The sequence below is a fragment of the Ascaphus truei genome, chromosome 5 (genome assembly GCF_040206685.1).
Source record: "Ascaphus truei isolate aAscTru1 chromosome 5, aAscTru1.hap1, whole genome shotgun sequence".
Lineage (NCBI taxonomy): Eukaryota > Metazoa > Chordata > Amphibia > Anura > Ascaphidae > Ascaphus > Ascaphus truei.
The window spans coordinates 65,432,318-65,454,010 of NC_134487.1; positions in this window are offsets into that span (position 1 = coordinate 65,432,318).

Here is a 21,693-nt window from a genome sequence, read left to right on the forward strand (position 1 = left end):
TCCTTCTCGTCTTTCGGTCAGTACCGGGAAAAGTAAGGAAAGGAGTAGGGGAGGATACTTGCGCCTCCCTGGTCAAGAGAAATGCAGCAGCTGTCAGACAAGCCTCTGACAACAGAAGCCGAGCCAGACAGACCTCTGACAACAGAAGCCGAACCAAACGTCTCCTGCCCCACCGATACACAACCAGACATCCCTCTGACAACAGAAGCCGAACCAGAAGTCCCCTGCCACACTGATGCATAAGCAGACGACCCTCTGACAACAGAAGCCGAACAAGACTTCCCCTGTCCCACAGACTTCCCCCTCCGATCACCCAGCCTCTTAGAGAGAACACTATTCCACCCTCACATATTTTGCCAGCCTGAGCTCCGTGGGTCGCATACTGGAATCTTTAAGTGACTATGGAATTTGCAACACAACACAGCAATACAGGGAAAAAATGGAGGCAAAGTTGGATCAACTTTTGGAGAGAATGGGGGCGATGGAGAGGGGCATGGACAACATTGACAATGATATTGCTGGGCACTATTATTTTGTTTCTGTCCCTCCCCCTGTATGTCCGACGCAGGAGCAGGAGGGTGACCGGGAAGAACGCCATCCACCACCTGCACCTTCTTCTTCACCGGAATTGGCCTGCATGCCTCCAAAACAATGCACACCACCTTAGGAAAGCATCCTATCAGACACTCTACCCTCACCCACTCACAGAAGCACAACCATTCCACCAACACCCGCTGCACCCAGAGGTGTACAGGTGCAAATGCGAAGCCCCACAGACCATCTATCCTCGCCCAGTGAAATAAGCACACCTGCTGCACGACCCGTGGCACCCAGGAGAGTACAGCTTCAAATGCAACTCCATACGGGCACGATCCCAGACATGACGCTAAAAGACCTTCCGCAGAGTATAAGGGGAAAATATCTTTCCAGAAGAGATTGAAAAGTTACCATACCAGCCCTTCTCATTATGAAACACCAATGTCAGTTATGACCTGTATCTTCAGTGGTTTAAGGTGGTTAATTATGATGGCAATAAGGGCAAGAATGCACTGCCTTCTCATTATGAAACACCAATGTCAGTTATGACCTGTATCTTCAGTGGTTTAAGGTGGTTAATTATGATGGCAATAAGGGCAAGAATGCACTGCCTTCGAATTTGCACAGAAATATTATGGATGAAATAAAAAGGCATTATATTATGACCCCGGATCTTTCCCGAGCTGTGAAAGACAAAATAAATGCCTTTTTAAGGCATTAAAGGTGTCTTCTCTGGAACACCCACGGCTATGGGGACGAACACTTGTTTAATTAATTTCACAATAATCAACTAAAAGTGTGCTGGGATTGATTTTCATATAATAAAAAATAAGTTTTGTTTTATAAAGTTTTCACTGGTTTCATTAAGACTTTTTTACTCTATAGCAGTAAATTTAATACACTTACAGTAATACTGTACATAAAGTACTAAGGTTTTCTAGCCCTTGTCAGCATGTAACATGCAGTATGTGTGTCACTCAACCTAGCAATTGTCAGCATGTAACATGCAGTACACATTCAGCCTAGCCCTTGTCAGCAAGTAACATGCAGTGGAGTGAGTGTCACTCAACCTAGCCCTTGTTAGCATGTAACATGCAGTACACATTAAGCCTAGCCCTTGTAAGCATGTGCCATGCAGTACAGTGAGTGTCGCTCAGGCTAGCACTTGTCCACATGTTACATACAGTACAGTTTTTCCTACAGCTAGATGGGAGGGGACACAATAACTCATGATCACCGACTTGAGATTCTGGCTGGTATTGCATAGAACGCCACATATCGAAATTCTGCCTGCCTTCAGGTGTCACTTCACCCAGGTTAAATCGCGCATAACTCGCGTAAATTTCTTGGGAAATCTCATGTAAGATGGAGCAGAACAACATACAGGCATACCCCGTATTAACGTACGCAATGAGTCCAGAGCATGTATGTAAAGCGAAAATGTACTTAAAGTGAAGCACTACCTTTTTCCACTTATCGATGCATGTACTGTACTGCAATCGTCATATATGCAGAAATCCTCCCAAGGGAGGTATGATCGCCGCACAGCCGCAATGAATCAATGAAGGCTGATGTGTGAATGTAGAAAAAGCTTTATTCTCACACGGTGCAAGCGAATCCTCTGACGCGTTTCAGCCTGCAAGGCCTTTGTCAAAGAGTGATCCGCTTGCATAAAAGACACCCAGTTATAGTCTGTACAGATTGTCACACCCGTATACCTTGCCCAATGAACAAGCAACAGGTGCATACCATCAGACACCCACAACCTTGATGTCAATTAAAATATAATGCAATAAAATGACCACGTAATTATCATCACCATTATGTATGTATCTGATAACCCAGATAATGTGTATAATAATAAGAAAAACAAAATAATGTGTTAATGATGTGGTCATGGTTAAAAACAAAGAATTATAGAAATGCACCCAATGTGTTTTGTTAAAGCAGTAAATCCATTATGTTATTGTACTCATAAACCCAATTGCATGGAATAAATTGTATACAGAGACAATGAGATGTTTTCAAAACCGATATTACCCCTAAGGGGTTAAGGAAAATTGGTAACCATATAAGAGATCACATATTGACAATCAATAATACAGTCCATAATGACAATACAACATGATAAATCTATCAACACGTGGTTAATGGGTATGTTCTAAAACCTTAAGTTAATATAAGGAGGGAACAATCAGGGGAAAGGAAGGAGGGGGGAAGGGGAAGGGGGGGGGGAAAGGGAGCAAGGGAGGGGGAAGGGGGGGAAAGGAGAGGGAAGGGGGAGGGGAAGGGGAAGGGGAGAGGGGGGGAAGAGGAGGGAAGGGGGAGAGGGGATGGGACGGACTGTGGGTAGGGAGGAGGGGGGGAGGGGAAAATGAGGGTGGAGGGAAAGGGGGGAGTGGGGAAAGAAACAAAGAGGATGAAGAACCGGAGGATATAAGGATATAAATAAATCAGTCATGAAGAAAATGCTTCAGTTCCCATTCCACATTTATACCATACGGTTGCAAAGTGTTAAGAGAAAAAATCCATGACATTTCCCTTTTGTTTAAACGGTTCAATCTGTCACCTCCTCTTATACAGTGGCGACCAACTTTATTCTAACTCGGCTAGCTCCGCGAATTTCAGATTATCCCGGTGATATGCGGTTTTGTGTCGTTTTCTCCCGGGGTGTATTGCGTTATTTTCGCGGCTGTGATTTAAGCATTTTATTCCCGCTGGCTGCAATACTGCAATGCCGTGTAAAAATGCATGGGGGCGTTTGCGAGCTGTTGTCTTTGAAGCCGAGAAATTCATGAATTGTAATGCAGTATATACTGTATATATACAGTATATACTGTATAACAACAACCCCTATAACCCCTAACATACACATGCAGTACTGTATATGCACATCAATGATACTATAGGCCGTCCCCTGGCCAGATGTGTTTGCAGCAGAGAGAGAACCGCTGCTCTCTCTGCGCAAACATCGGCACATTAAAAATTATTTAAAATACATTTTTAATTCATAGTGTAGATGTGCAGGGGGTCTCCGGAGCTGAACCGCGTTGGTTTCAGGTCCGGGGACCCCCTGCTCCCCGAGATACAGGCCCCTTTATGAGGTGCCGGTATCCCTCTGTATTAAAGTTCCCGATCACGTGACCGCGGCATGTAAACAAAGCAGAGGGATACCGGCACCCCATAAAGGGGCCTGTATCTCGGGAAGCAGGGGGTCCCCGGACCTAAAACCACAGCGGTTCAGCTCCGGAGACCCTCTGCACATCTACAGTATGAATAAAAATGTATTTTAAATGTATTTATTTCTATTCATGTATTTATTTATTTATTTAGATTTATTTATTAATTGTGCTGCTGTTGTGTGTGAATTTTTTTATTGTGGGTAGCGGGGGTGGGTGAAGGGGGTATTAGCCCCAATGGTGGTTGTTTAGGCTTGCGGGGGGGTAGCGGGTGCACTTAACCCCTTCATGACCATAGCGGTATTAACTGCTACGGTCGTGAAGGGGTTAAGTGCACCCGCAACCCCCCCGCAAGTCCTAAACTCACGCCAAGGGCAAAATACCCCCTTCACCCACCCCCGCTACCCACAATAAAAAAAATTCACGCACAGCAGCCCCACAATTAATAAATACATGAATGTAAATATATATATATATATATATATATAGACAAAAAAAAAGAGAGAGAGCGCACGCCCCATAGCATAATACTGCATAAAATTTATTAAAACAAGGAAGGGGATGGGAAATGGGGGGGGGTAGGAATCGCACTCACAGGATGCAAATGGTTAAAAGGCAATTTGTGATTATATCACCACCATCCGGTTCTGGATACTGCAACACGTCTCCGTGGACTCCTTCAGGGCTGCCAGACACGATCACCAGGGACCAGATGTTAAAGGCTCCGTTCGCTGTCTGTATAGAGTCCAAAACTCCAGCTCACACTTCCAATGGCCGCCGATCGTATTCCCGCGCTTGGTATAGGCTGCTGCGCGTGCGCGTCGTCGTCGTGATGACGTAATCGCGCTCTCAGTACCCTAACGCGTTTCGTCACCTGACCGGTAACTTTCTCAAAGGGCTGATGTAGAAAGTAATCAAGTCCTGCCCTTAAATAACCAGTCCGTTGCCAGGCAACCCGTGATCGGGTGATTAATACAACCTGTGGTGGTATTAAATGAAGCTAATACATAACATATATGCTAATTATATAGAGGACTAGTTTTCTAAGGGCTGATAGGGACTATTGCACTTCAGGAATGAGCATAAAATAATTACAAATGTGCAATTACAACACAATAATATACAATAATGAACAATAATATGGGAGCAGAAAGGATATCATGACATTATTTTTTAACACTAACAATAAAATTCAAACATTTTGACACCATATATATTCATCAATCATTGTACTGCAATGTATATTTCCAAACATTATTCTCAAACTATATTTGATGGTTTCCCATTAGGAAAATCCACAAGATAAATGTTTCACAAGATGTATTCAAAATTTATTTTTCACACTCTCCATAGGTGTGAATAACTATACCATACATTGCACTACATGATCAACATATAAAAGCAAGATTACATTAATTAAAACAATAAATTCAGATCTAACTGATCTACATCATAAACAGAACAAAATTACCCATATATTCCAATTCCATATCCATATATACATAGAGAAGGATTTAAGACCCATAGTCTATATAAGGCATGAATGTATATAGAGAAAAAGTTGATGTATATTAAAAAGTGATATATTCCCTTTTGGGTTAATAGATTATATCTGTATATCCCTTACATATCTCTGTATACTAGAAATACAAACATATCATATTTGTTCCTTAGTATTCAATTTATTACACTTAGTGCCTCAAATACTATAGGATATAGAAATTGGATTAACTTATTTCCACAGAGACAGGGAAAGAATGACCTTTAATAGTCACAATTAAACCCCTGTAAAAATACAATAGGTTAATAGAGAGCTGAAGAGAGGGAGGACAAGGTTTGAATATTAATAATTGTGGACTAAATATATGTATAGTGCATGGGAACTCCTACTATAAAGAATTTTCTATATAAACAAATATATATAAAATTTATATTTTAGTTGGGAAAACTAAATTAAAAATTAGAAATAGAAAATATAAATATGAAAATGAAATGAAGAATGGGGGAAAATAATTTTAATTTTAAACGCCTCTTCAAATATTATAGGGAGTGAATAGAAATAAGAATGAATAGATGGGTATTGTGAAAAAATGAAGGATGATGAAGGGATGGGAAGGAGGGCTCAGGGGAGGGAAATATGGGAATGGGAAGGGAGGGAGGGAAAGTGAACTATTGAGGAGTGTGGAAAAAAGAGGACCGCAGGTGGGAACCATACCTAGGTTCCTTTGAGGAGAGCGAGGAGAGTCCAAGAGGTCAGGAGATCAAACCAGTGTACTAGCATCCAGACACTCATTGAGTCCACCAGGGGTGAGAGTCCCCAACTGGTGGATCCAATAAGTCTCCTGTCTGCACAAGATCTTGTATCGATCGCCCCCCAGAGCACAGGGAGAGATGAACTCCAGGCCCATGATTGACATACATTTTGGGTCCTGGTTATGTATAATTTTATAGTGTCGGGAAATGCTGTTTGTATTTAGTCCCTTAATGACACTCCTCCTGTGCTCTAGGAAGCGAGTGCAGAGGGATCTGGTGGTGCGCCCCACATAACGTAGCCCGCAACCACACTGGATGCAGTACACTACGAATGAACTGAGACAATTTATTACAGATATTATTACAGCTACACATTTTAAAGAAGTCTCAGTCAACAACTATGTACATGCGTCCAGCAACCATCACAAACAGTGGCTACACAATATTCCTCTTGGACAGTTTCACCGAATCAGGAGAAACTGTTCAAGAGATATTGATTTTGTTCAGCAGTCAGGAGAACTTAGTTTAAAATTTAAACAGAAGGGTTATGATAACCAACTAATTAATGAGTCCTTTAAGAAAGTCAGCTCCATGGATAGATCAACTATGTTAAAAACATCTATAAATAGACAGGTCACTTCACGTCTGAGCTATAACTCACCAGTGATTAGAGACGAAACTGCTACATCTAGTGTAAGGTTTATCACTACCTACAATCAGTCTCATAAAGCAATTCAAAAAATTATGAGGAATCACTGGGGAGTTCTCAGATGTGATCCACATTTAAAAGGCATTCTTTCGGATCATGCATCAATTGTATACAGGAAGGCCAGAAGCATGAAGAGTATTTTAGCTCCATCTAAATTAAAAACAGCAAATAACTCTGATAAAACAACTTCAAAAGGCCCCTTAGGAAATCATAAATGTGAACGAGGCAGGTGTATCACCTGTAGGCACTTGAAAGCCCGGTCCGAATTCAGCTCCTCCAACAGAGATACTATCTATCAGGTCAGGAATCACATAAATTGTCTCAGTTCATTCGTAGTGTACTGCATCCAGTGTGGTTGCGGGCTACGTTATGTGGGGCGCACCACCAGATCCCTCTGCACTCGCTTCCTAGAGCACAGGAGGAGTGTCATTAAGGGACTAAATACAAACAGCATTTCCCGACACTATAAAATTATACATAACCAGGACCCAAAATGTATGTCAATCATGGGCCTGGAGTTCATCTCTCCCTGTGCTCTGGGGGGCGATCGATACAAGATCTTGTGCAGACAGGAGACTTATTGGATCCACCAGTTGGGGACTCTCACCCCTGGTGGACTCAATGAGTGTCTGGATGCTAGTACACTGGTTTGATCTCCTGACCTCTTGGACTCTCCTCGCTCTCCTCAAAGGAACCTAGGTATGGTTCCCACCTGCGGTCCTCTTTTTTCCACACTCCTCAATAGTTCACTTTCCCTCCCTCCCTTCCCATTCCCATATTTCCCTCCTCTGAGCCCTCCTTCCCATCCCTTCATCATCCTTCATTTTTTCACAATACCCATCTATTCATTCTTATTTCTATTCACTCCCTATAATATTTGAAGAGGCGTTTAAAATTAAAATTATTTTCCCCCATTCTTCATTTCATTTTCATATTTATATTTTCTATTTCTAATTTTTAATTTAGTTTTCCCAACTAAAATATAAATTTTATATATATTTGTTTATATAGAAAATTCTTTATAGTAGGAGTTCCCATGCACTATACATATATTTAGTCCACAATTATTAATATTCAAACCTTGTCCTCCCTCTCTTCAGCTCTCTATTAACCTATTGTATTTTTACAGGGGTTTAATTGTGACTATTAAAGGTCATTCTTTCCCTGTCTCTGTGGAAATAAGTTAATCCAATTTCTATATCCTATAGTATTTGAGGCACTAAGTGTAATAAATTGAATACTAAGGAACAAATATGATATGTTTGTATTTCTAGTATACAGAGATATGTAAGGGATATACAGATATAATCTATTAACCCAAAAGGGAATATATCACTTTTTAATATACATCAACTTTTTCTCTATATACATTCATGCCTTATATAGACTATGGGTCTTAAATCCTTCTCTATGTATATATGGATATGGAATTGGAATATATGGGTAATTTTGTTCTGTTTATGATGTAGATCAGTTAGATCTGAATTTATTGTTTTAATTAATGTAATCTTGCTTTTATATGTTGATCATGTAGTGCAATGTATGGTATAGTTATTCACACCTATGGAGAGTGTGAAAAATAAATTTTGAATACATCTTGTGAAACATTTATCTTGTGGATTTTCCTAATGGGAAACCATCAAATATAGTTTGAGAATAATGTTTGGAAATATACATTGCAGTACAATGATTGATGAATATATATGGTGTCAAAATGTTTGAATTTTATTGTTAGTGTTAAAAAATAATGTCATGATATCCTTTCTGCTCCCATATTATTGTTCATTATTGTATATTATTGTGTTGTAATTGCACATTTGTAATTATTTTATGCTCATTCCTGAAGTGCAATAGTCCCTATCAGCCCTTAGAAAACTAGTCCTCTATATAATTAGCATATATGTTATGTATTAGCTTCATTTAATACCACCACAGGTTGTATTAATCACCCGATCACGGGTTGCCTGGCAACGGACTGGTTATTTAAGGGCAGGACTTGATTACTTTCTACATCAGCCCTTTGAGAAAGTTACCGGTCAGGTGACGAAACGCGTTAGGGTACTGAGAGCGCGATTACGTCATCACGACGACGCCGCGCACGCGCAGCAGCCTATACCAAGCGCGGGAATACGATCGGCGGCCATTGGAAGTGTGAGCTGGAGTTTTGGACTCTATACAGACAGCGAACGGAGCCTTTAACATCTGGTCCCTGGTGATCGTGTCTGGCAGCCCTGAAGGAGTCCACGGAGACGTGTTGCAGTATCCAGAACCGGATGGTGGTGATATAATCACAAATTGCCTTTTAACCATTTGCATCCTGTGAGTGCGATTCCTACCCCCCCCCATTTCCCATCCCCTTCCTTGTTTTAATAAATTTTATGCAGTATTATGCTATGGGGCGTGCGCTCTCTCTCTTTTTTTGTCTGTAGATATCTGTGGAGTTGGTTTACCCTGTGTGAGAGCAGCCTAAAGACCCCTTTCAACATCAGACATCCTATCATCATGGACTAATTATGGAAGGACTGGTTGGAGTTTTTTGATTTTTGTGTCTTTCTTTCTCTTTTTTTTGAGCACGTTCATGCACTGTTTTGTACACTTATATTGGTTGTGTTGTATCAATATGCACTAGGTCACATTAGTGTAATTGAGATATTAACCCTTTCATACATCATTCACTTTACACAACTTTTTATTCATTAACTATAGTCATATTTAATTTATTATATCACTATTATATTTTTATTTTTTGGCGCCACACTTTTTTGTTATATATATATATATATATATATATATATATATATATATATATATATATATATATATAAAACAACAATCCCTATAAATATATATATATATATATATATATATATATATATGTATACAGTATATATATATATATATATATATATATATATATATATATATATATACAGTATATACACACACATAGTGAACAAATATACAAATAAATGTAGAAGGGTTATCAAAACAGACACACTACATTACAAACCGGAGACCCTCCGGAGACCCTCTGCACATCTACAGTATGAATAAAAATGTATTTTAAATGTATTTATTTCTATTCAGGTATTTTGATTTATTTATTAATTGTGCTGCTGCTGTGTTTGAATTTTTTTTATTGTGGGTAGCGGGGGTGGGTGAAGGGGGTATTAGCCCCAACGGTGGTTATTTAGGGCTTGCGGGGGGGTAGCGGGTGCACTTAACCCCTTCACGACCGTAGCGGTATTAACTGCTACGGTCGTGAAGGGGTTAAGTGCACCCGCAACACCCCCGCAAGTCCTAAACTCACACCAAGGGCCAAATAACCCCTTCACCCACCCCCGCTACCCACAATAAAATAATTCACGCACAGCAGCCCCACAATTAATAAATAGATCTAAATAAATAAATAACTACATGAATATAAATAAATATATATATATATATATATATATATATATATATATATATATATAACAACAATCCCTATACATATATATATATATATATATATATATATATATATATAGATATAGATATATATATACAGTATATACACACACATTATGAACCACTATACAAATAAATGTAGAAGGGTTATCAAAATCATACTGTCCTACAGATAACGCTTCTCTATACAGACAATAATAATAATCCATTTAATAATCCTAACTGATTTTACAATATAAAACATAACATTCCAATCCACACAGTACATTGCATTTACATTGTATAAATGATGCATAAAATCTATGCACCATATAAATTCTGCAAATGAATGTTAACAATATAATTGCAAGCTACTCTACCAGTAAATACAAACACTTCCAAACAAGTCAACTATTTTAACCAATCAAGTAAACAAAAATCAATATATACTGTAAGTACCATCCAGAAAACACAATTTAAAACCAAAGCTAACCCTTACAATACCAAGGATTACATCTATCTAATTGTAAAAAACCTTATACTTTATACACAGCATTGCAATAAACAAAATACATGATGAACAATACAGTACATTCCCTGTATCTCCCTGCCTTCAGTGTAATCTGTTTAAAGCCCCCTCCCCCCTAATGTTTCTGTTAAACAGATTACACTGAAGGGAGAGAGATGTAAAGGCCTAAAGCCCCTCCCCCCTAATGTTTCTGTTAAACAGATTACACTGAAGGGAGAGAGATGTAAAGGCCTAAAGCCCCCTCCCCCCTAATGTTTCTGTTAAACAGATTACACTGAAGGGAGAGAGATTTTACAGAAACACACATTAGGGGGGAGGGGGCTTTAAACAGATTACACTGAAGGCAGAGAGATGTTTCTGTTACCAGTAAATCTCCCTCCCTGCTGTCAGTGCAGTGTATGTATATGTGGGGAGGGGGGGGGGACCCTATGTGCATACTGTGAGGTCTAACCACCCTCACCCCCTACCCACATACCGTTACCCCTCCCCATCCTGGCCATGGCCCCTCCGCTTCTGCAAAACAGACACAAAAATTAAAACATCCAAAGTAATGTCCACTAACCCCTTAATCACCATAGCGGTTATTAACCGCTACAGTCATTAAGGGGTTAACCCACCCTCACCCACCACTCGGGACGCCTACATACCCTCCCACACTAACCCCTCACCCCATGAGGCCTAACCCCCCTCACCCACTACCCACAAGGGAGGCCTACCCACATACCGTTGGGGAACCCCCCACCCCCAGTACCCACAATAAAAACAATACAGTGACACACAATAAACATCATTATATTTATTAAATACATTACCCACCCCCTGTGCCCCCCCATAAATACAAGATTTATCCTTTTACAAACAGGGTTCATAACGCAGCCCCACGCGAGTCCCCGGTGGGCTGGTGGGGCACCTGACAGACCTACAGGGTACCAGCAGCCCTTTTCAAACAGGTTCTCGAGGCCTGCTGGTGGGTCCCGCCAGCACCATGGCCCCCAGGTGGTCTCCTTGGGTCACCGTAGGCCACAATTGGGTCCCCATGGTAGGCCCAAGGATGTCTGGGAGCCCCGGGTCAGACCCACAGGTGTCTGCGGGGCCTCAGGTGTTTCCCACGGGGGTCTGGGGAACTCACGGGTGCTCACTACGGGTCGGCGGTGCCCCCACAGAAGTGGGACCACACAGCTTCATCCCCGCAGACTACGGGTCCGCGGTGCCCCCACAGATGTGAGGCCACCGCTTTATCCCCGCATGTGTCACCCGTGGAACCACCAGCCTAGTACCCGTGAGATACCCGAGGAAACCACAGGTGGTCTCCAGAGGTCTCACGCGGAACCACGGAACAAACCCTGAATGTAAAAAAAATAAACCTGGCCTATACATTCAATACATACACACACCCCCCCAACACCTACAGTACAATAATGTGCAAAATAACTATTATCCAGATATGGATAATAGATTAATTGCACATTATTAAAAACATTAACTAGCATATTCAAATAAATAATAAAGTGCTACTGACCTCATCAAGAAGACATTTCCGTCACCAGCAACATTCTTGTCTTGTCCACAAAATACATTGCCAAAACAAAGCCAATACATTGCAATTACATTCAGATATCAATTAACCCCTTAAACACCTTATCGGATAATAACCACAAAGGTAATTAAGGGGTTAAGCCACACTGGCCCGATACCCACCCTTCACCCATGAATTTGTACAGTGGCTTCATCATGCAACTATATATACAGTATATATATAGGGAACCATGTTAAAAATTGTTTTTGAGGCAAAAAGTGACACTGTGTGCTCATTTGCATGTCATTTCCCAGAATCCCTTGCTGCAGTGGAAGTGCTGTATGCTGGGTGATAATGGGGAAAAGCGGGGTTGCAGACCTGCCTAAGACATGCAGATGAGCATACAGTTGTATTTGCATATTTGCTTTTCTGTGGAGGGTTTTTGTCACTTTTTTTACTCACCATAACTTAACTCAGTATTATGGTATATATATATATATATATACAGTATATATATATACAGTATATATATATATATATATATATATATATATATATATATATGTATATATATATACACAGAGAGAGAGAGAGATATATATATACAGTATATACACACATTATGAACCAATATACAAATAAATGTTGAAGGGTTATCAACGACAAACCAACGCGGTTCAGCTCCGGAGACCCCCTGCACATCTACACAATGAATAAAAATGTATTTTAAATGTATTTATTTATATTCATGTATTTATTTATTTATTTAGATTTATTTATTTTTTGGGCGGCTGCTGTGTGTGAATTTTTTTTATTGTGGGTAGTTGGGGTCGGTGAAGTGGGTATTAGCCCCAACAATGGTTGGTTAGGGCTTGCGGGGGGTAGCGGGAGGGGTTAACCCCTTCATGACCATAGCGGTATTAACTGCTATGGTCGTGAAGGGGTTAAGTGCACCCGCAACCCCCCCGCAAGTCCTAAACTCACACCAAGGGCCAAATACCCCCTTCACCCACCCCCGCTACCCACAATAAAGCAGGCACGGTGGGTTAACCCCTTCATTGCCTTAGCGGCTATCAGCTATGGTAATGAAGCAGCATTTCTGTATTTTTAATAATATTGTGCAGGAGCTGGGGGTCCTCTGAGCTTTGATTTGTGGCTCAGGGAACCCCCTGCTCACTGTACAATATTATTTAAAACACAGTCATGCTGCTTCGTTACCATAGCATATAGCCGCAAAGGTAAGGAATGAGTGTTTATTTATATATGTGTTTTATTCATACTGTAGATGTGCAAAGGGTCTCCGGAGCTGAACCGCTGTGGTTTTAGGTCCGGGGACCCCCTGCTTCCCGAGATACAGGCCCCTTTAGGGGGTGCCGGTATCCCTCTGCTTTGTTTACATGCCACGGTCGGGACCTTTAAATGCAGAGGGATACCGGCACCTCATAAAGGGGCCTGTATCTCGGGAATCAGGGGGTCCCCGGACCTGAAACCAACGCGGTTCAGCCCCGGAGACCCCCTGCACATCTACACTATGAATAAAAATGTATTTTAAATAATTTTTAATGTGCCGATGTTTGCGCAGAGAGAGCAGCGGTTCTCTCTCTGCTGCAAACACATCTCGTCCCCGCCGGCCTATAGTATCATTGATGTGCATACAGTATACAGTACTGTATGTGTACAGTACTTACTGTATGTTAGGGGTTATAGGGGTTGTTGTTGTACAGTGTATATATATATATATATATATATACTGCATTACAATTCATGAATTTATGCCATCTGGCGGACACACGAAGCATTGCAGCCTAGTAAATCCTGAACCATTATCAATTAACACATCAACCGCGCGTCAGCCGGGCATGACCCCTGGCTGGGAATGCAGCATGCTCCGGGTGAACAGAGTGGCATTCCAGGAACCAGCCAGGGACAAACCGGTGATTTGTTAGAATAAAGTGTGCTGCAACAGTATGAGCAGCAATATGTTCTGCAACAAAAAAATGTGAAATTCTTTAACCCACCAATCGTCATATATGTGCATAACTGATGTAAATAATGCATTTGTAACAGGCTCTATAGTATCCCCGCTTGCACACAGCTTCGGTATAAGTAGGGAGCCGGTATTGCTGTTCAGGACGTGCTGACAGGCCCATGCGTGAGCTGCCGTTTGCCTATTGGGTGATATGTCCTTACTCAAGTGTGTACTTAAAGTGAGTGTCCTTAAACCAAGGTATGCCTGTAGTAGTTTCAATATATGTTTCCTAGAGACACACAGGTGGTATATTGCACTCATGCGAGGTCTTTTCAAAATAAGTATTTTGGGTTGTTTGCATACGGCACACCCCAGCCACCTTGTCTCCCTGCTGACAGATTTCCCAGTGTCAAGGACTAGAGTTACAACCGGGGTCCTCTTCCCCCCCCCCACTCGCACCTCATGTCAGCAGTCTTGCGAGACTATTTCACACCTCGTTAGTCCCCACAACAATCCCTCTTTCCATGTATTTCTTTCCTCCCCTCTCACTCTTACCCCCTCTCTTCCTCACTTACTCCGCCTCTCATTCCCTTTTCTCCTCTCACTCTCCCCCTATTCCTCAATTCCCCCTCCTCACACTCATTCCCTCCCCCCCTTGTCACACATATACCCGCAACCCCCCCACAATAATTACACCCCCACAAAATACATACAACCCCCCCAATACCTTCCCCAAATACATACAAAAACCTCCCCCACACCCAAATACATACAAATAAAACCCCACACCCCAAACACATACAATTCCCCAAAAATATACATCCCCTCAAATACATAAAAAAACCAACCCCCCAAATACATACAACCCATCCCCTAAATACATAAACCTCCTCCAAATACATACAACCCCCCCCACCCATCCAATACATACAAACAGCCCCCCCCAAATACAGACTTACCTACCTTGAGAATGGTCTCAGGCATCTAGTGCCCCGGCTCTCCCCAGCTGTGTGGGCTTCACTCTCATGCCGGTGAGCACCGGCATTAGAGAGAAACCTAGCATGGGACAGTGAGGAAGACCTGCAGCTGAGGAGAGCCAGGAAACAAGAGGCCCGAGACCATCCACAAGGTAGGTAAGTCATGGGCTCGGTGTGGGACAGTGTCAGCAAGGGAACCCCGCATCTGGGGAGAGTTGAGCCCAAGGGCAACGAGAGGACCGGTAGTCGGGAAAAGAAGTTGTGCCCAAACAGAGGTCGGGTCAAACGCCGACCGGCTAGGCCTCCCACAACCAGGCCCGGGACACTTGTCCCGGCTCCATCCTCCTCCCCCTTTTGACAGCCCTGACTGTGTGCCTCAACATCCACTCAAAGAACAAATATAATACCGTAATTATTTTTCAATAATTGTATATAAAGTCCTGCTTTCGTTAACAGCACACAATACTTTTCATATAGTACACTCGCTGTTGTACAGATTACTGTAGTAAATAAACTGTACATTATATAGTAAAATAGTTCACCTTTCAGAAATATGAAGATACTGTACTGTAGGAATGGGTTAGTGGAATTATATTGGGAAGGTGTAGGGTTGTCTCCAGGCAAATGTAGGTTAGGTGTGAAGGGATTGGTTATGGAGAGAGTTAGATAGGTCTATATGTGTCTCTGGCTGGGAGGCAAGAGGTTAATTAATACTGTGAAGTTTTGATGTTTATACTGTACTGTATGTTATGATGTGGAATGTAATGGGCTAAGGCCTTACCACCACCATATCTTTATGTGTCCTTTGTGATTTATTTATAAACAATTTAGCGTTGCAGTATACTGTAGTTAAAGGGGAAATGCATCATTAATTGCCCATGAAGTTATTTGCTGTTGCAGAGGGTCTTAATTTTTTTTCTGCTTGCAATATATTCATTATTGCTCATTTGTCTTTGTGTCTCTTACACAAAGAGACACTTTTACAATCACTTTTAATTGGTACTTAGTGATTGCAGCAAACACTAGAAACAATACAATGTATGTAATCCCTTTATGTTGTTATATGACTTAGGGATCTCTCTTCTATTTACAATTAGTTCTAAAAATAAAACACATTAATATTAGACAGTTATCTTCATTATAAGAATTGTAACCATAATATTCTATAAGTTAGATAAACAGATAAATAAATACACTTTTATATAAAAATTAACATTTGTAAAAAAAATAACACTAACAACAATAAATTCAGACATAAGGAATTAAGGTATTAATACAATTCATCACATTGCTTAGCAGCTTTTGCTCCAGCCTACAGTGCATGGGAATCTTAATAGGTCATTCAATGGGGTTCATTCACTAAACTTCGTTAAGTTGCTTATAGCACTATAAATGCCCTTGTAGTGCTATATTGCCTGTGTTGCTATTCACAAAGCTCAAATAACAGGGCAATATCGCACTAAAATTTATTTTTATAGTATTATAACACTGACAAACTAAAGCTGTACGATAAGGCACAAAATGCCCGAAATGGCATTTTTTGCCAGAAACTGCTATTCATTATAAGCATATCATACTTTAAAAACTTTCAATATCTTGGCAGGGACCCCCCAGAGACCTTTGGGACCACCAGAGGTTCCCGCATCTCCAGGGGGGCCATGGGTTCCCGGGGGTCCCCGCCGACATCCGGTATCAATCATGTGCACTAAGAATGTCCATTGACTGCCAATGTGTTTATCTATGCCCCTTTAAGGGTATAGATAAGCACAGTGACAAGCAATACATCTTTAGGCAAATGTTTTTTAGTTAATTGTTATGTATTGTATTTTTTGTTCTTGTTTTTATTTATTTTTTGGGGTTTGTGGTTCTTGTTTTAATTTAATTGTTTTTGGATTTGTGGTTCTTGGTTTTATTTAATTGTTTATGATTTGTTGTTCTTGGTTTATTTAATTGTTTTGGATTTTTGTTGATTGTTTTTTTTATTTTATGTGGCCCCTCTGAGTAAGGGACACATTAGTCCTGAAACGTTATCTGTACTAAAGCTCTGATTCTGTGAACACCTTATTGAATTTTTTCAAAACTCAAATCAAGTCTCCTGTGTGCTCCTCCTTTCCTTCATTTTTGTGCCATTATCAGGTCCAGCCTTGAGACGCCGGGACCATTGGGAGGTAAGCACCAGAAGCAGAATTTAGGACATAGATATATTACTAGGGGAACTCTACAAATCTGGCAAACACATAATAGAAGTGCCCTAAAAACACATGAGTTAAGGAGGGGGGGAGAGGAAAAGACAAAAAAAAAAACCACATATCCCCTGAGGAAACTTTGGTGTGATATGTTTCGTATGGTCTAAAACGAGGAGGAGGGCCTGGAGGGTATTTGGTACTCAATAGTCCACAAAGGTATGTGTGCTTATCTACTGTTTTGTTAGTATTACTGTTATGGTACACCGACAAGTGGAAAACTGTTGCTAAAGTAATGACATTCTTTTTTTTGTCTTTTCCTTTTCCCTCTCCCAGTCTTTTTAAGTTAAATTTTTGTACTAGTTATTTTGTATGCTGCCCCAACAGTGATGTCATTATTGTCTCCCCACTAAACGATGTTATAGACCTGATACAATGCTATGTAATTCAAAAGTAACATCCTCACCTTTTAATGTTCTGTATCCCACTCCGCATTGGTCTTAACAAAAAATGCAAATAAAGAACAAGTCTACAAAAAAAAAAAATTCCCCAACCCCCAATACATATTAAAATTTACCAACCCCCCAATACATATTAAAATACTCCCACCATAACATATTAAAATACTCCAACCCCCAATACATATAAAAATGCCCCCCAAATACATATTAAAATAAACCCACCCCCCAAAACATCCGATGTCAGCGCGCACCGGGCATCCCTGTCATGCCAAAAGCTGAGGCACACCTTACAGCTAATAATGAGTGTTTGAGGTAGTTTAGGTTCAGGAAATCCAAGCCATCCACATTTAGGGGGTTTTGTATTTAGAGGTACCCAAATTGCTTACTAAAAACTAGAATTTCATTCAGGTATTGCAAATATGCTGAAATGCCGGTTCACAGCCGTCCGTATGGGTAAAGATCAAACGCAATAAATAAAAAAGGTTGATTTTAATGTGCACTAGACATGTACAAATATGCCACAAATGGCTAGTGCACATTAAAACCAACCTTTTTTATTGATTGCGTTTGATCTTTACCCATACGGATGGCTGTGAACCGCCATTTCAGCATTTTTTCACTCATTATCCCGGGCTGGAGCACGCCGACACTGCACACCGGATCAAGTCTTTGGATTACAGCGTTTGAATGGCGGCATCGACGTGTCAAGTCTGTGAGTACTGACGCCCTCGGGGGCTTACTGGGTGTGCATAGGATGCCCGGTTTGGTGAGGGTAGTGGCGGAGTATAGTGTTTTATTGCCGGGGGGTGTCTAACATTCTGGGCACTCGCATCTCCTTACCACATTCTAGCCCCCTTCCTGATGCTAAGTCCATTTTGCATGCACCGAGCCTTCTAATATGCATATTGTTATCTGGATTTGATCAGTGGCAGGACTTATATGATCATAATTTCTTATGTTGCAGTACCTTCGAGCATAACTTTGAGCACCGGTGTTTGGAGGTTGTTCTCTGTTGTATACAGGTATTGCAAATAAAAATACTACTTGTGGGTACATTTGCATGTCTCAGACAGGTTTGCAATACTGTCTTTCCCCATTATCACTTAGCAAACAATGCTTCCACTGCAGCAAGGTATTCTGGGTAATGACACAATTGAGCACTCACGGTATGTCACTCTTTACTTATTAGCGATTTTAACCTGGACACCTAAAAGCTTATACCTGCCAATGTTACACAGCTTTTCAGCACAGCCTAGGTTAAAGAAGTGCATAGCCAGCAAATCTACTCACAGACAGTTATTTCGACCCTTTGGGTACCATTAGTGCGAGGTTGGTTGCTGTCTTCTGTATGCAATGTGAAGCTGGTAATCTGTCTGAGAAATGCAAATGTACCCACAAGTGGTATTTTTATTTGCTGTACACTGTACGGTGGAGGGTTTTTGGCACTTCTTTTACCCACCATAACTTTTTTAATTGACGTTTTTCAAATGTATTGTGCAGTTTTAAAGTATAATTATCCTTGTCTGCATCATTCTGAGACATTCGCTATCCATTTTGTATAATTGTTTGAGCCATCACTTGGCATACAAATCTATGCCCCTTTCAATACTGCATTGCAATCTAGCCTAGTACAAAACTGAACAGAAACACAACCAACTCATCATGCACCTTGTAAATAAAGTCACAGTTGAGGCATGTAAAATACCCTCCAGAAGCGGCCTCTCAATTCCTTAATATTATTAAGTAGGGTCATGAAATGTGCAGATGGTTTTATAGTGCACCATTTAAGCCTTACACTGAAGACCATCCCATCTGTCCTCCATAGAAAATGTTGATGTTTTTTCTTATCAGGAAACTAATTATTTCTCTACAACTCCTTTCTGGAAAATATGTGCTTTTTATTATGGATAAGTAAATAAATTGTACTAATTAATACTGTGGTTTTCTACTTCTAACGTTAATTTGCTAATGGAATAAAGCATACACACTGTACACAATCAACAACAGATAATGATACTATACACCATGCTAACATAAAAAGCTTTGTGCTAATGGATGAATTCCTCTAGCTTAAAAAACTGACACACATACATATTTTAACAAAATTTCATTATAACTTAATGACTTTCCCCTGGCAAAAAAATACAGATTGATTTTGGAACAAATTAATTTATTAGATTTGTCTGTAAATGCTGTAATAATACAGTACTTTCAGTGATTAAAAATCACCTTGTTCTCTGTATGCTCAAAATTTGAAACATGAAAAAACCAAGGACATCATCAATTTACGTATGGGATATATATTAGAAATATACAATTAGAACCAGTACAATTATTTCTGCTGGCATTGAACTCTGCTCCAAAAACATCAATGGTAGAACAATCTGATGAAAAGTAGCACACATACAGTAATACAAGATCAAATTTTTCCACTGTACCAAGGAGTGTGGTATCATGTTAATAGATACCATATGCCCCAGTTTTACATTTTTTATCTCTCCCAATGAAAAATAACTGCAGTTATTTCTCTCCTAGATACTTGTTTGTCACGTGTAAGAAAAGTAAAATTTTGGTAGCAGTTTATTGAATCAGAAATGTTGACTTTCCGTACTTTTTGTAAAATGTATAGGGCAGAGCATATGAAGGCCCATACTACGGACAAGACAGTTATTTAAAAAAAAAAGGCAGAAGAGGGTTGAATGATGCAATCAGATTTTTCCCAGCAAGCAAAGGAGGCTGAAAATGGTTTCAAAATTAAATATATGGCCTGTGTTGTCACATTTGATTGGAAATTATTCTCACGGCTCTGATTGGCTGTGAGAATTATGTGTCTTTTTTGGGGGGGGGTGAGGAAGAGACGTCATGTAAAGGAAGTGAAGCCAGCCAATCAGAATGGCTGTGCTTACTTTCCCTTTAACATGATGTCACTAAATACAAGATGGCCGGCGTCACATTGGCTGAAATACAATCAGATCGTGGGAACTAATTCCCCAATCTGATTGGTTGTACACCCGCGGGGACCACCCGGAGGCCCCCAGACACCCATCGGTACCCCTCGGGGTGCACCGTGGAACCTGCGGACATCTGTCGGGACCACTGGGGGATCCTGTCGGCCTGAGGTATTAATCGTATGTGTAACAAAATAAATGATGGGTTTATGGGGGGGCACAGGGGGTGGGTTGTGTATTGGTGCTTAATAAATATTTTTAAATTGAAATTTTATGACTGGTGTACTATATCAGGGGGTCTCCGGAGCCGAATTGAATTGTTTTCAGGTCTGGGGTCCCCTTGCTTCCTGAGATACAGGCCCCGTTATGGGGTGCCGGTATCTCCTATGCATTTAAATTTCTCGCGTCACATGATCGGGACATTTCCCTGCATAGTAGATACTGGCACCCCATAAAGGGGCCTATATCTTGGGTAGCAGGGGTCCCCAGACCTGAAACCAATGCGGTTCTGCTCCGGAGACCCCCTGCTGCAATACACTAGTAATAAAATTTCAATGTTAAAATATTTTTATTTCCAGCGAGATTTTCGCAGAGAGAGGCGGATCTCTCTGCAGCAGATACAACTCGCCGGGTGAGTCCTTTTCGGAGGGCCGGTCATCTCGGCGCGGGCAACTCGCCATGTTTGGAAATGTTGCTCTCACTGGTATTCGGGCCTTTCTGCATACCATAAGAGCAACACGGCAAAAAAAATGGCGAATTCAAAACTCTGCCGATAATTTCTATCAGACTTTACTGCATGAGGACCATAGTAGGTTGAACTAGGGTTATCCTTCTTTATTGAAGGGAGGAAAGGGCCTTTTCACTTAAGGTTCATTCTACTTGTGACATTCTCTCTGTATCCTAATCCTCCCATTGTAATGGTTGGATCTCTTGGCTTTCTCTTTGTGGCATAAATTGTCAACAGGCACTGTCCTGGATGCTCCAGGTTGTTAACGTCCATCTA